General features: G+C 40.5%; 1 long non-coding RNA gene across 5 annotated transcripts in view; it reads left to right on the top strand.

Annotated features, from left to right (window-relative positions):
• The window catches only part of LOC120779028, a 256,412-nt gene that overhangs the window by 90,899 nt on the left and 149,530 nt on the right, over positions 1-15,983 (top strand). The gene's annotated exons all lie outside the window — the stretch shown is intronic.

The raw sequence follows: 15,983 nt of genomic DNA on the forward strand, positions 1-15,983 counted from the left end.
GCAGCGAGCCTCTGAACTCTTCCCATTGGCATCCGGTAGATGGATTTCCGTATGCCTGTCCACCATACTATTGCACCGTAGAGCAGAATTGGTCTATCAATGGCTGTGTAGCACGAGTGTATGAGAGAGGAAGAGAGACTCCAGGTTGTATCGAGCATCTGCTTACACGCATATTAAGCATTGCTGTCTTTCGTCACTCTTTCTTCGACGTTGTGCTTCCACAGACTACCCTAAGGTACTTGGTCCTGTCCGTGAGAGAGAGTTGCGTCCCATTTATAGAAGGGAACCTTCATAAAGGAATTTTTTGCATACTTTTGAAGACAAGCAGATCCGTTTTCTCCGGGTTCAACCCCGGCTTGCGATGCCTGTTAATGATCTGTAGGCACCTACACGTTATTAAGATGGTAATGTCGTCCATATATGCCACTATCTTAGGGGCTTAGGGGAAGCGGAGATAGCACTCCACCTTGAGAAGTATCGCTACAGACTTCCTTGGTCATTTTAGCGTTGTTTTCATTCTGCTCTTATCCGTCTAGAGGTCAAAAGCCTTCTGATTCAGCGTTGTATAGCAGGATCCACATCTATTGACTGGATGCTATTCAGAATAGATTACATAGAGACATTGAACAATCCAGAAATGTCCAGTAATGCAAAACGAGCATATTCCTTATGTTCAAGAGCCCTTTCGAAATTGAATTCCAGTGTATTGAGAACAGTCTCACCTGATTTGCCCTTCGTAAATGCATGCTGTGCCTTGCACAAGCCTCCAGGAGGCGCTGCGGCCCTAATGTTCCAAGGAGTTTCTCTAGCGTTTTCTATAATTTCACCCACCCTAATGTGCAAAAACAAAGTGGTTAATTTTACTATTGGAAAGATATATTCCTTTCCACCACTTGCAAATTCACCAACTTTCATATAACAACACACATACGCATAAGCTGGCTCTCAGCACAAAGCAAAGCCAAAGTAAAGCTAAAGCGCAGCTTAACAATGCCACAATTGGCTGGAAGCAAATACTTTAGTACTTTCACCTTTGGCTTTTTTCAATAAAGTCATAAAAGTGCGCGCGAACGTTTTATCATTCAACGTTAATCACGAAATTGCACTTTTTACGCGATTACACGAGCAAAACAAGCGACAGCGACGGACGAGCATAGTGACGAGCAAAGCAGGGAAGTAAAGAAGTAGAAAAAGGTGGAAAAATCGAAGTAACTGAAGAATTTTCCAAAGCATAATGCGCGCGGTTTGGACGCGGCGGTCTAACAAGGTGTCAATATCGATGCATTTAAATCGCAACAACAAGAACAAAAACAAAAACAAAAGCAAAAAATAAAGCCTTGTGCATAAAACTCCAATGAATCGTTGTAAATCAGCGAAACGACGAGGCAAACAGCAACAACAACAAAAGCAACAGCAACGGCGAAAACTATATCAATAACAACAACAACAGAAATAACAACAACAAGAAAAATAAAAACCATATCAATAGCAACCACAAGCGCAGGCTAAACAGCGCCAAAACAAACGGCTGGTGGAAAAGGGCAGTTTGCCGTCGCCGCTCGCGCTGGTAAGCGGGCAATGCGCACGCATGCGTGAAGCGAACTTGGCATTTTAAGCGGCACCATATCGCTTTTGTGTGCATATGTGTGTGTGTGTATGTTTTTTTTTTGTATTTGGCCAGCCAGCTGTACGCTTTAATCACTGCGCGCACATCACCAAAGGAATCCTTCTTTCGCTACGCTCGAGCAATTGTTATTGTTATTGTTGCATTTGCTATTGCTATTGCTATTTCAGGCACACAACGTGCTTTTATTTTAACCAGTATATTTGGAAGTTTATTTTCCACTTATTACGTGGATCCCAGCCTATGCAGCGCGCCTGCGCAAGACAAAGGCCAAGTTCGCTGATTTACGGTGATTCGCTTAAGTTTATGTTGGTGCGCTTCTAAAAAAGGTCGCATCGGTCCATTGTGTCGGCGATTAGAATTCACTGATACTGACACCTCGTTAGGAGAGCAACGCATATAGCCAAACACATTCAATATATATGTATATGTGTGTTGCTGTGACGCATAACGAAGCACCATTTGACTGTATTCGGCATATGCGCGTATATGTGTGTATGAGTACGCGCACAAACCATTTCACGCTCCAAATTTATGAAAAAGGCTTTAAAATTGTTTTTTGTGTGGTCATTGAGAGTTCAGAAACTCCGAAATCTACTACTAGTACCCGAAAAATACTTGATAGGTTGATTCAGAAGGGATGCGCTTGAGCCATGGACTGAAAGCACTTAGGCCATCATTAGGCCCATGGTGCTCCTGAGTGGTATAACCAAATTAATCCTTATACAACAACTTAGTCGGTTCGATTTTTTTCCAATCCCACTGCCCATTTGTCTCTTAAGTTGGAGCATTAGGAGCAGTGGAATATATCCCGTCTCATACGGTTGAACGCTGGGCACTCGCAAAAATAATATTCCAGCGTCACTCATGCTCTGCATTCCGTCGAATTCACTTTTATAATTTTGTGTAGGCAGAATCTTGGATGTCCCGTGATAATCCCTACAATATTACTAAGTTTTCGTTTTGCCTTGAAGTAGCAGCTTTTTGGTCTGTCCACCAACAACACTATTCCAAAGTAACTTTGTGTTGTGCCCTATTTTGTTAGTGTTCAAAGACCTGATGAGTTCTTCTAGGATCCATTGCTTCAAACAATCCTTGAAGTAACTGGATGACCTGAGGCAACTTAGAGAAACTGTGTTCCCAGCTGCCCCCAAGCGAGACAATTCGTCTACCTTTTCCTTCTATCCTTATATGACTGGCTTGCTTCAAACCAGCCTTGAGAAAGCTGAATGGTCTGGAGGAACTTGGGAGAGTTGTATTCCTAGCTGCCTCCAAGTGAGCCAGCTCATCTACCTTTTCCTTCTATCCTTATATGACTTATATGACTGAGTACTTAGATGATATTAACCGAGTTACTAACTGAGAGTTTACTCATTGCTGCTTGCCTAACCTAACGAAGTCAGACTTAGTCTTAGCTCTACGGAGAGCTTTAATTGCCGCTTGGCTCTCCACTAGCTGGTTTACGGACTAGCTGGTTAGAGCTGAAATCCACTTGACGCCTTCTGTTATTTTCACAATTTTGGTCCGAAAGGCTGAAATCATTTAGTTTGAAGCCACCATCTGCGTATGTATTAATACAGAGGAGTCCCACTCCCATTCCTATTTTACAGTTTGATACGTCGATGATTTGTTATATTTCGTCGTTAGAACTGTCGCTCACAGAACCAATGGTCGATTCTACTGTACAGGGGAATGAAAACGTTGTGCTTAAGTCCTCATTGGTCTCCTTTTCTCGGTCGAACACTACCTGCCATAGTTTAGTCTCTACGTGGGAGCCTTTACCGGTTAACCGCAGCCTCAGCGCCTTAGAAGAGCGCTTCCCAATACTTACCAAGCATTTCTCGAAAGCTATTCAAACTTAACGCCAAATACAAATAAACACTTTGTGTTTGCAAGCTGTTGTCATACGCCCGTGAGCGTTTGTGTGGGCGTTGCTACACGGTTTTATTTAATTTCGTGTACGCCAAAGAATGATGTTTCGCTCGACTGACTAACTAATTGCGGTGTGGCATTGGCCGCGACAATGATGACGACATAACGAAGACGTGCCTTTATGGCTTCATTAGTGCAACGCCTTTGCCGGCAAGCGTTGCAACACCCGCGCACCTTATGCAAGTCGGCGTCGGAGTCGAAGATGCACGCAATTCGCCACAGTGTCTGCGCAAGCGCGAACTTGTGTTCCAACGCAGAAGGATACTGTTTGGCTTGCAAACAGCTCATACCTCATAACAGTCTGCTGGCCCTCCGCAGCCCATCTCTTCACACTGTGCGCATCTGCTGCGCTGTCTGTCCGCCTGTGTGTCTGAGCTAGCCGTCCGCGTATTTATCCGTCCGTCCGTTCATCCGTTCTGTCGCATTGGTCCGTAACATCAAAGCGCGCACGTACGTCGCATTAAATAAATTGTTAGTTACGTGTGGCTTCGGCTGTGAGACAGTATTTTCTGCAACACTTCCAGCGTCAACCTGCTTCGCGTTCTTGCGGCTCTTTCCTTGCGTGCCGCCTTCCTTACTTTCTGCCTTCCTTGCGTTGGGGGCAGATGAGTAGGTATCTGTGGCATGTCGCTTTGGTGTTGCCTTCTGCCATCTGGGTGTGTTGCTATTACGTCTATTATTGTGGTTGTTGTTGTTATTATTATTGCACATAGTAATTCAACATTTTAAATTTTATGCTGCAAACACGATCGATTGAGTGCCAAAGTGCTAATGGGCGTTTACCGCTTTGTGAATCTTGCAATGTGTCCAGCACGCCGCGGCTCCACGTCTCCCTCCGCCGAGCCTTCGGCGGCTGCCGCAGCGACAGCGGCATTCTGTTGACGGCGGGTTGTACATTATGACAGCTGGGCAGACAAACAGTAGACACGATTGAGCCGTATGTGGAATTTATGAAGTGTGGATGGCAGCGGCATGGCAGATCTTCGCGCACTATGGGTTACTCCTTTGGACGGAGTCGAGCAGCAAGCAGACAAAACTGTTTAGTAAATTAGACGTTGTGGCGGTTAAATTAGCTTTATTTGTGCAAGCGATCCATCTACATGACAATGAAAAGTACAAGCAGCTCCATTGCTCTCTGAACAGTCTGGATAGATACTTTGAGATCCTTTAGTTCATTTTTTGCTTAGTGGAAGCTTCATTAATTCGATGAAGAGTTCAAAGCAGATTTTGCAATATGAAGGTTGAAAACAAGATTAGGTATAGATACTACCTCCTGTTTTTGTTTTCATAATGGGACATCTTCTATAAATACTGTACGATGTATATTGCTCGCTAAAGGTACACCTCTTTCGGGACTACGACTAATCAGTATTATCTTGCTATTATGAACTTGCGACACAGTACGTCTACGTACGAGGCCCTTTACTCCGAGCCTAGCCTTTTCGCTCACGTCATTTAGTCGCTATTCGTTGCTCTAGCTTCCCTGCTTTGTTGTCTCTTGGTCCGATTCAATGTTATGACCTTGGAGCGTACACACTTCTAAAATACTGGAGACCTGTCTTCCGCCCATCAGAACAATATCTATCTGGTTGGTGGTTTTTCAGTCCGGAGACAGCCAGGTAGCTTGATGCATTTTACTACAGATGACCATATTTCGGATCTCGGCGAAATCGATCAGCCTCAACCTATTTAGAGAAGTTTCATCATGGATTCTGAATGTACCAACGAATATACCTTCTTTGCCCACACTGACGTTAAGTCACCAAGCACGATTTCGACATCGTGGCAGAGGCAGCGCTCATAGAAGATATCTTTTGTCACAACGTTCTTCTCTTCCGTCGGCCCGTGGGCGCGAATCAGCGATATGTTGAAGAACTTCGCTTTGATGCGGATTATGGCTAGACGTTCATCCATCCACAGTGAATGCCTGGACTCGGCGACGGAGTCTTTCTCCCACCCCAAACTCCACACCGATTTTGCTCTCCTTAATATGGCCACTGTAGTAAACGCCACAATGACCTACTATTCTCAGTCGTTGTTCCGTCCATCGCACTTCTTGGACGGCGGTGATGTCAGCCTTTAGTCTTACGACGGCATCAATCAGCTGAAAAGCGACTCCTTTCCAATTAAGGGACAGGACATTCTAGGTGCTTGCCCTTAAATTGTTATCCTTAGTATGTTTGCAGTGATCGTCATCAAAAGAGGAGTCTCACATCCGAGGCTGTTTTCTTCTTTTCATTGGAGTTGTTTTTTACGTGGCGGGTTCCAATCTAGCGCACAACCCTGGGAAGGAATGTTTCGGGTTCTCACTTTAGCTCGCCCTTAAACGGATGTTTAAGTTAGCTATCCAGAGGATACTTAGTGGAGGACCGGAAGTCGTGAGCTCCTTGAGCCATGTGGAAAAGAGTCATTTCTGGCCAAGAATCATTTCGTCCGCTCTTTTGTAAACTTTGAGTCTACTACTATCAAAAAAGGTACAAGTTACTCCAATGTTATGACCATACTTTGCTGGTACTCTCTGTAAAAACCGTGCCATCAAATAAATATCTGTTTTGCCGTGCTTTCGTTCCAGCCATGCTTTCGTTTCAGCCTTCTCCGCTTAATCGGTGCGTCCATCTTTCCTTGACTGATGTGTTCCAACGACTTTGGCTTTTGTGTAGATAGATTTGTGGGATCCATAGTGGTGGAGAACTAATGTATCATAATTGGGGTTAGCCAATTGCGACAGCGGATCTTAGAATATTTTTTACCATTAAAGCTTGCCTTTGTCCCAAAATATTTTTGACATTTCCAGTGGCGTCGCAAAAATCTTCTAATTTGGTGTGGTTTTGCTGTAGTAAAGGCAAAGTGGAGGCAAGTTGATACTGCTTGTACGGAAAAAATCCAAGTACGTTCCGGCTACCTAGAGTCTGGTCGTGGTGTGTCTTACTGAGCTACTTTAGTGCTACCAATAGTAAGTTTCTAAGCTTGCTTTGTAAGCAATGCATACCATTAGGTACTTAATTTTTTCAATGAGAATTCTAAGAAAACGTGTCAAGGTATGCCAAAAGAATACCTCCAAGCACGGATATAGTTTTCCATAGTATTAATTCTCATTTCGTGGATACCCAATACTTCAGCCATAATGCATTCAAAATTAAATATTTTGACAAATCCCATCCGCTTGCTGATAAAAAATCCATTTGTTGTTGAAAAATTAACGCTTTCTGCTCGCATTTATACTAGCACAACAACAATGCATGAAAGGCAATAGTTTCTATATATGCTTTGAATAGGCCTCCGTGACCACCAACATCAGCTGCACATTACTGCTACTCACAGCAATATGTCGCGTTGCAAGTATAATTGGGCTTTGTCAACGCCGAATCTGGTGGGTGACACGATGACATGCGCAGCCGCAGCTGCCGTGGATTAAAACTGTCAGCACATGGAGATATGCACTCGTACATTTAGGAATTATAAAAATGCGCTTAGTTATTGTAATCTGTAGGCATATACTGGTACATATATATAAAAACTTACGTAAAATTTAGTAAGCACATTCGTCTAAACACACGACGAAGTGCTTTTGACAGATCCGCCTCATTTTCGGTCACTCTGCATGTTTCAGCTGGAGAAGTCCACGAGCGGATTATATACAAACGTCTCACCTCGAACGAATTCGAGTTAAGGAATGCAAGAACCACAATCGAAGCGGTGAGCATAGAAAAGGCACTGGTTGTAAGGGCTATTAGAAAAAAACGGTGTATGGACGGCACCTAACAATACTGTTACCTTTGACGTCAAAACTGTTGCTAACTCAGGTTCTTGGATCTACAACTTTATAAAATAATTGTTATTATATAATTCAAGCAAATAATTCTTAACTATAACAAAAGCAAAGTCTATAAGGAATATAAGTCACCGATGGTGTACCACAGGGATATATACTTGGGCCGTATTACCAAATATTCAAACTTCAAATGGTGATCTGAAATTGATGCTTATAGCCCGTGGAACAAAGTAAAATAGTAGAAGGCTCCTGTCCGGAGTTTTGAAGTCTGTCGCGAAGCTGGAGTGTGGGAAAAAGCACTAGAAATAAAATCTTTTTTTCATTTACGCCATTTGTGTACTCAGGGTATGTTGTCCTTGTAATTTTGAGCTTCGATCTCTATCTCTCCAGTAGATCGAGTAGATCTTAGATCGCTAATGTCGCGTTTAGATTTTTTAACCAAAGAGATGAGGAAGCCTGTAACGCATGCAATACTCAGAAACCTAACAAAAATACGCCAGCAAAGACGGTGAAAATCTAGGAAAGACAATGGAAAGTCTGTCGATATGAACATAGATTTTTACTTAAGCGATACATTTAAGAAAGTGCCACTGTCCGCAATTCGACCAAGAAAAGCAAACAACTTAGTAGACCAAATGGTTCAAACCAAAGATGAGTGGAATGCGGAGTCTGAAATTGCCGCCATAATCATGAAAACCAAAGGAGGAAAACTGTAAGTCGCTTCAAGATCAGTCATTTTAAAGGATGACTTCTGGTCATGGACTATGTAACGACACTTCAGCTGGTATCGCTAAGGATCAAAACTGGTCTATGGCTTACCAAGACTAATCTATGCTTATTACCAACTCAAAACAATAACTGCATTTCATATAGAAGGTTACGACGCAGAAGCTTCTAGCTCCAACACCTACACTGCTTCAAGTAATAATGATAATTGCAACCAAGCCTACCAACGTTTCCCTACAGATACCCTTAATTAGCTGGCGTGTGGCCCTGGCACGAAAAGCTGCGCGGTTATGTATTCGGCATCACTTAGAAATTGTCGTAACTAAACGTGCGCGCAACAATTGAAATTCCAAGAATGCATTAAATCGTTAACTAATGCCAATTTATAACATCAACGGCCAGCGACTAGCGAGACCACCGGCTCACTCAGTGCGAAGTCAATTGCAAATACGCGTGAAAATGTAAATATGTGTTTAATAAATAGCCAGCTCAAGTGTTGTGTGTGTGTGTGTGTGTGTGTGTGTGTGTGTGGGAGCGATAAATATGTACTTACACCTCAACTACAAATGTTAGCCGTTAAGTTTTAGTACCGTCCGCACTTTGCCACAAGCACTTTTAAGCACGATTCACACCTCGCGAAATGTCGCCGCTGCTGTGGCATGCCGCAGCGACGCATGCTACACTGGCACCTTAATAAAAATCCGTAATTTATGATTTTTTATGCTGCCTGCCACATAATTTCATATCAAATGCGAATTTATGTTGTTGTTATTACTACTATAAAATTATCTACCTTTATATGTAATACTGAGCCTATACGCGCACACCTCCCCACACACACATAGCGCCATTGACAAGCCAAGCCATTTACATAACACGATTTCGGTGTGTGTGTGCGCTTGTAACGGGTGATCCGAGCCAAATTTTTTTCAGCGCTGAGTCCCATTTCTGGCTCAATGGGTATGTAAAAAAGCAAAATTGTCGCATCTGGGACGAAGAGCAACCTAAAGAGATTCAGAAGCTGTCATTACATCCAGAAAAAACTACGGTTTGGTGTGGTTTGTGGGCCGGTGGAATCATTGGTTCATATTTCTTCAAAAATTATGCCGGTGAGAATGTATCCGTCAATGGCAACCAATATCGCGCCATGAGAACCGACTATTTCATGCCTGAAATTGTATCTCGTGATCTCGGCGACATTTGGTTACAACAAGACGGCGCCACTTCCCACACATCGCTGCAGTCAATGGATTTATTGAGAGAACACTTCGGTGAGCAGATAAATTCACGTGTTGGGCCGGTTGATTGATGTCATATCACACCGTTAGATAGATAGATTTTTCTGGGAGAATATATAAAGTTTAAAGTCTATGCGAACCATCCCGCTTCGATTCAGATCTTAGAGCAAAACATCGCGAGTGTCATTCGCCAGTTACCAGTCGAAATGCTCGAACGAGTCATCGAGAATTGGACTCGACGGATGGACCAGCTGAGATGTAGCCGAGGCCAACATTTTCAAAAAATATTTGTCAAAGGATTTGCTTTCGAATGATAATAAACATTCCTCCATTTTTTCCTTATAAAAAAAAGTACGGAACTTCGAACTGCATCACCCTTTAGAACTTACGTTACTTCGCCAATCAGAAGCTCATGCTATTGCTGCCACATTCGTTGCTATTATTGTTGTTCTTGCTGTTGCTGTTACTTTAGTCGCAGCGCTAAGGTGTCGTTTAATGCATTTTTGCACTTTTGTTACATCGATTCGCCGCCTGAGCTGGCAGTCAGCCAAAGTGCTCTTACATTTGACGGCATCAAGTCTGCGCGTCCAGCCGAGGGCGGGCGCCGCCGAAGGGTGATTAGCGTAACTTATGCACCATGAAGTAGGGAATTTATCGGCGCTTATATAACTCACTAAAGCCACACAAACAAATGTCTTGTGGATTTTACTAAATGCCAAACTGTTTTAGATTCTAAACGGAAACTTGGTCATTTTGTGGTGCAATGAAGACTTAGGTTTGCTTGTACACATTAGAGATAAGTGAACTGAAAATTTTAGGAGAGAAATTCGCGGATTATACAAGGGTATGTTAACCAGGGTTGAACCAGAAACCCTACCTACCTGTGTTACCAAAAAGCTTCCTACAGTATATCACTTAATATATCAACAAAGCGCATGAGCTCAACAGAAATTCATGAATGTCTTCAATATCAGTCCCAGCCACTTCCCTAGCTTCGCTAAAGGAATGTCTTCTGCAGTTTTCCAAACTCAGTCTGACAAAAGCCGGGCAAGAGCGCAGAAAGTGAAAAGATGTTAAATTGAATTAACTTAGACGCAATCAAAAATTCATTTTCCTGAGCTTCAGTATAGTTATGTTAATCTGGTAGGCTAATAAGCCATGCTTTGGCCATTTTTGATCGATACCAGATGGAGTTCAGTTGCTAGGTCCAAGAGAAGTAATCATCCTTTAGGATGCCTGCGGTTTCCGCAATTTTTAACATACTCTGCGGCATCACTATCGATACTTCCTCCAGTGTATCATACCGTGGGGACCTCAGATGCTTACAGCGTAGTCTTGCCATTGCGGAACAAGTGCACAAGAGATACTCCATTATTTCCACGGTGCCCTGCTCTAGACATTTCCTACAATCTTCTCGATTAGTTAGTATTCCCATCATGTTCGTACAGTCTCATCTATTGAATGTCATTAGAAATTTTTTGTACTTCCGATTTACCGTTTTGCACATGGCTTTTGCAGTTTTACATCCAGGTATCACGTTCTATCTGGTTCTGCCCAACTCTGGTCCAGTATAGTCAACTCTCATATAGTTTCTTATAATTACACCTTATTAATATTATAGTATATTTGTTGCGACTACGGTATGGAAACTATAAATAACTAAGTATAATATATAACTATAATAAGCACACAACCCAGTGCTACGATCGAGTGAGATAGCAGAATTCCAAGTAAATTGATTATTTTGCTTGATACAGGCCTTTTGACCGCAAATAAATAATATAATTATTGCAAATCTGATGGAATTAAACACGCCTTAGATGTCTGAACTAATGAGTACATACTATATATCTACTAAAATCTCATGTGTTCATATCATGTGATGTAAGAGCACATTATGTAATTTATCGTCATATATACATTATATCATATCAAGAACTGATGCAAATCGATAATAAACATTATGTGCGATCATATGATGTTACATCACGTCATGTGATGGCTTATAAATTTTTGGGTGAAGTGATCTGATATGAAGCGAAGCATTGAAATTTGATGAAAGTGATGATTTAAAGCGATATACAGTGTTTTGCAATAATTTTTTTATGCTGTGGCATCATATTATGATATATGACGTTGTGCGATGCGATGTGGTAATAATATATATTACGATGTGATATCAAATGATGTTAAGGAACATTATATGGTGTGTTTTATACATATTCGTGATGTGGAATCATATGATGTTATGTCACCTAATACATTTTTTTCAACAAAAAGTTACGCGTTTTTGTAATAATATGCTTACGATGTGATATTATCGTCGTATAAGCGCCGATAAATAAGAAGGCTTATACATATTATATTGCTACCTGAAGCGAAGCCTAGGAATATTATTTATTATCATGTGATAATTTGAAGTCGTATTATTTCTTAAGGTGCGACATCATATGCTGACATGTAGTTTAATATGCTTACGTTATGATATCACATTATCTAATCTAAAATCATATGATATACGCATTTTTGTAACGTACTGTGATATGAATCGAAGTGTTCGAGTCTGTTTAATTATTAAATGAGCAATAAATGACAATAAATAAAAGGCAAGCAGTACTACTTCATTTGGCACCGATTGATATCTATATAAGATTTAATAGAATATGCCATTACAAAAATAAATAAAATACATTGCACAGTTGTTTACAGCTCCAATAACTGTCATCTAGGGCTACTGCAAATATCAATCAACTCATGTGCGACCAGCACTAATTCCGTCCTATAAATGATGCCATAATCAAATTGAATAAATCTTCACTCAATCGGAATAAATTAAAATCCGCATTTATACAACACATACACACAGACAAACACATTTAAGAACGGCAACCAGTTTGTGAATTTCCACTGAATTAGCAGAAGCTAGCAATAGATCATTTTGATTATAATATATTTTAAATTATAATTTTATTTTATTTATATTAAAAAAAAATAATAATTTTTAATAAAAATAAAAATAAAATTATTTTTAAATATACATATATAAAAAATAAAAAAAAATTAAAAAAATTAAAATTTAATTTTTTAAATAATATAATTTTTTTTTAATAATTTTTTTTACAGATTTCTTCATGTTTCTTTTAAAAATTTAATTTTGGTTTTTAACGTTATTTTTTATAATGTCATTCATATATTTTAGTTATTTATATAACTTTCATGTTCATTGTCGCAATCGTTAGCAAATGTTAGCGCACAGAAACACAGCAAACAAACACATTTTTTATGAATAATTCATTTTCGATTTGTGTGTTTCAAAAGGAATAATTCATTACCGGCGGCGCTGTTCTCACGCTGCTTTAATCGGCAATTTATTAATCGTACAGTAGGAATTCCAAATTTTTAGCTACCGCTTGTATTGATGACGTAGCACACGCTTAACAATTAACCCTGGCACGGTGGACATAATGAACATAGCGATATGCTGAACTCAAACGCTCAAAATAAATCAAAAAAAAGCAGACTGCTTGCTACCAAGTTCAGTAGTTCTGAAATGTTTAGTGGATGGAGCAGAGGTGTAGTAGAGGAGGAGAACACCGTATCAATCTATACCGCAGCGATCATAATACACTGCGGAGTAGAACCAGGGTATACGCCGAGCAACTTGATATATCTCTCTCAGAGTCAGCTAGTAACTGTCAAACGAAATGACTATGCATAGACAAAGCCTGTGGAGTTCAACTGAAAAGCAACGGCAGGATACAGCAAGCAACCATATACACAGATAACCAGGCGGCATCGTTAAACTTTTCATCGCCAAAGATTAATGCCAGCTATGGCAACAAATGTAGGAATACTTTAAGCTCACTGCCATGCCAACTCCACTTGCTCATAATTTGGGTTCTCGGTCACAGGAACATTTTCGGTAACGAAAAAACAGACGAGTAGGCCAAGTTAGGGGCCGCGCTAAACAAAACCGAAGAGAAGTTAATATCGTGTCCACCAGGAACAATCAAGAGGAACAGTCAAGAGGATGCTCAAGATACAATTTTAACAAAAAGTTTCGAACAGTTGAAAATTTATAACCAAATGCTAAGTAGCGAAGAAGGTAAGGCCAAAGTAGTTTGAGACAAAAACTAAGGTTTATTAAGTAGGTCCAGGAAAAGTTGCCGCGAGCAAGTGTTTTTGATTAGTACAAATTATTTAAAGAGGGTTGAGAAGGTGTTGACGATGAACCACGTTCAGGAGAACAGTCATGAACAACAACTGATGATCAATACGTCAATCAAATTAAAGAATTGATGCTTGAGAATCGACGATTAACAGTCAGATATCTTACCGACATAGTAGGAATATCGGAAGGCTCAGTGAAAACCATTCTAAAATATCATTTGGGCCTAAGAAAAGTGAAAGCACGATTGGTTCCACAATCACGCGTCTGTAAAACAATACTTTTGGACCACCGGTATGTCCTGAAGCGTAGTATTGCTGGCGACGGAACTTGGATCTATAGACGATCAAGCGGCAGAATATCGTTCCAAAGATGAGCCGAAGGCGAAAAAACACGTCAAAGTGACAGTTTCCTTCGATTATCGAGGTGTAGTGAGATCCCAATTGCTAACGACCGGCGAAAATGTCAACAAGGAATACTATTTGAGTGTTAAGCGTCGTTTGCGCGAAGCTTTTTGTGGAAAGAGAACGGAATATTGGCCGATAACTCTTGGTTTGCACCACGATAATGCACCGTCGCATACTGCATTGATTCTTCGTGAGTTTTTGGCCAAGTTTTCAAACAATATCGTTTCGTAATCGTCTGATTTAGCTTTGTGTGACTTCTAGCTATTCACCAAACTCAAACGACCGCTCCGGAGAAGTCAATTGATGACATTAAACGTGAATCGCATTGCAGGCTATTCCGGAAATTTTCTTTAAAAACTGTTTCAGGAATAGAACAATAAAGTATTTAGGCCAAGGGGTACGTCATAGATTTTGAAGAAAAACTTAAGCATCTTATCTAATTTATAGCAACGAAAGTGAGTAGCTCAATAGTAGCGGACGAGTGCTAGTAGTTCAAAAAGCAATTTGGGTTATCTCATTAAGCAAAATTTTAATTTTTTTAGTAAGTAAAGACTTGATATATTTACTTTATTTTTCTAGCACATTTTTAGTAGAATAACAAAACATTGACAACAAAAGATTAAAGCTCGTAACCTTTACGGTAATTTACCCATATTATCACACCATATATTAAGCTAAATTTATGGGCAGAATGTGCTGAAAAGTTTGAAAATATGAAATAATAACACAAGCCTGATCATGAGCGCCAATGCAACCTCAAAACATTGAAAATTTTAAATGATTTCTGTCACGAAGTTTGTAATACACAGAAGAAAATATTTTTCCTCTTCTTTATTGGCGTAGACACCGCATACGCGGGTATACATGAGTTAACAACAGCGCGCCAGTCAAGTCCTATTTTCCCTATTTAGAATCAATTCGAGATACCAAGTACAGCCAGGTCCTTCCCCACCTGATCTCTGCAACGGAGTAGAGGCCTTCCTCTGCCATTGCTTCCCCCGGCGTGGACTGCGTCGATTATTCTCAGATCTGGAGTATTTTCATTCATTCGGACAACGTGATTTAGCCAGCGGAGCCGCTGGCTCTTGATTCGCTGAACTCTGTCAATGTTGCCTTATATCTCGTACAGCTCATCGGTCCATCGACTGCGATACTCGCCATTGCCAATGCGCAAAGGGGGTGTAATGGGGTATAGTTATGCCTCTGGGCAAGCAGTTACAATTGTAGGACTATATCTAGTTCCTACTCTTACGTTCTCTCCGCACACCCTGGAAACATGGGTAACTAGCCTGGGGTCACGGCTAAAAGAGAGGAAGCTTCAGCGGACCTACTCCGACATATTCTGTTTAAGGGTTCGCTGAAGTCTAATTGCAGCATCTGTTCGCAAGAGGTGCGGCTACGAACTGGCGTCGGTCTTGAAGCAAGCAGCTCGCTATATAAATGTGTATAAAGCTTTATACTAATCACAGAAAGTTGTGCGCTGGGTTAGAGACTCGCTACGTTTAAACCAGTCCCAATGAAAAGGAAACAACATCCTCGTATTGGTGACCCTATAAATTATATATAAAGGATCAGTGTGACGAGCTGAATTGATTTAGCTATATCCGTCGGTTCATCTGTCTATATGTACGCGAATGGTCGCTCAGTTCTTGAGATATCGATCTGAAATTTTGCACCGTCTCTTTTCTTTCATAGATGTTGCTCATTTGTTGGAACCGTCGCTATCGGACAACTATAGTATATAGCTGTCATACAAACTGAAAGATCAAACTCAAGTCTTTGTTTGAAAAACTTTTTTATTTGAAGACTTTTCTTCACAAAATTTGACATGGATTATTTTTCAAAGCAATAGTATAACTTCCGTAGAAAAATATTTTAGATCGGACTACTATAGCATATAGCTGCCATACAAATTGATTGATCAAAATCAATTCTTTCTGTGAAAAACTATTTTATCTGTGAAGGGTATTATAGCGACGTTCCAACCGAAGTTAATGCCTTTCGACTGTTCTAAGTTCTTTCAGTTAAAGTTGTCGCCGTTAAAATTTCCTAGAAACTAAGAAATTACGTAATCATTACACTAATTACAATAATAACATTGGTCTTTAGTTTAGCA

This window comes from Bactrocera tryoni, chromosome 5 (genome assembly GCF_016617805.1).
Source record: "Bactrocera tryoni isolate S06 chromosome 5, CSIRO_BtryS06_freeze2, whole genome shotgun sequence".
NCBI lineage: Eukaryota > Metazoa > Arthropoda > Insecta > Diptera > Tephritidae > Bactrocera > Bactrocera tryoni.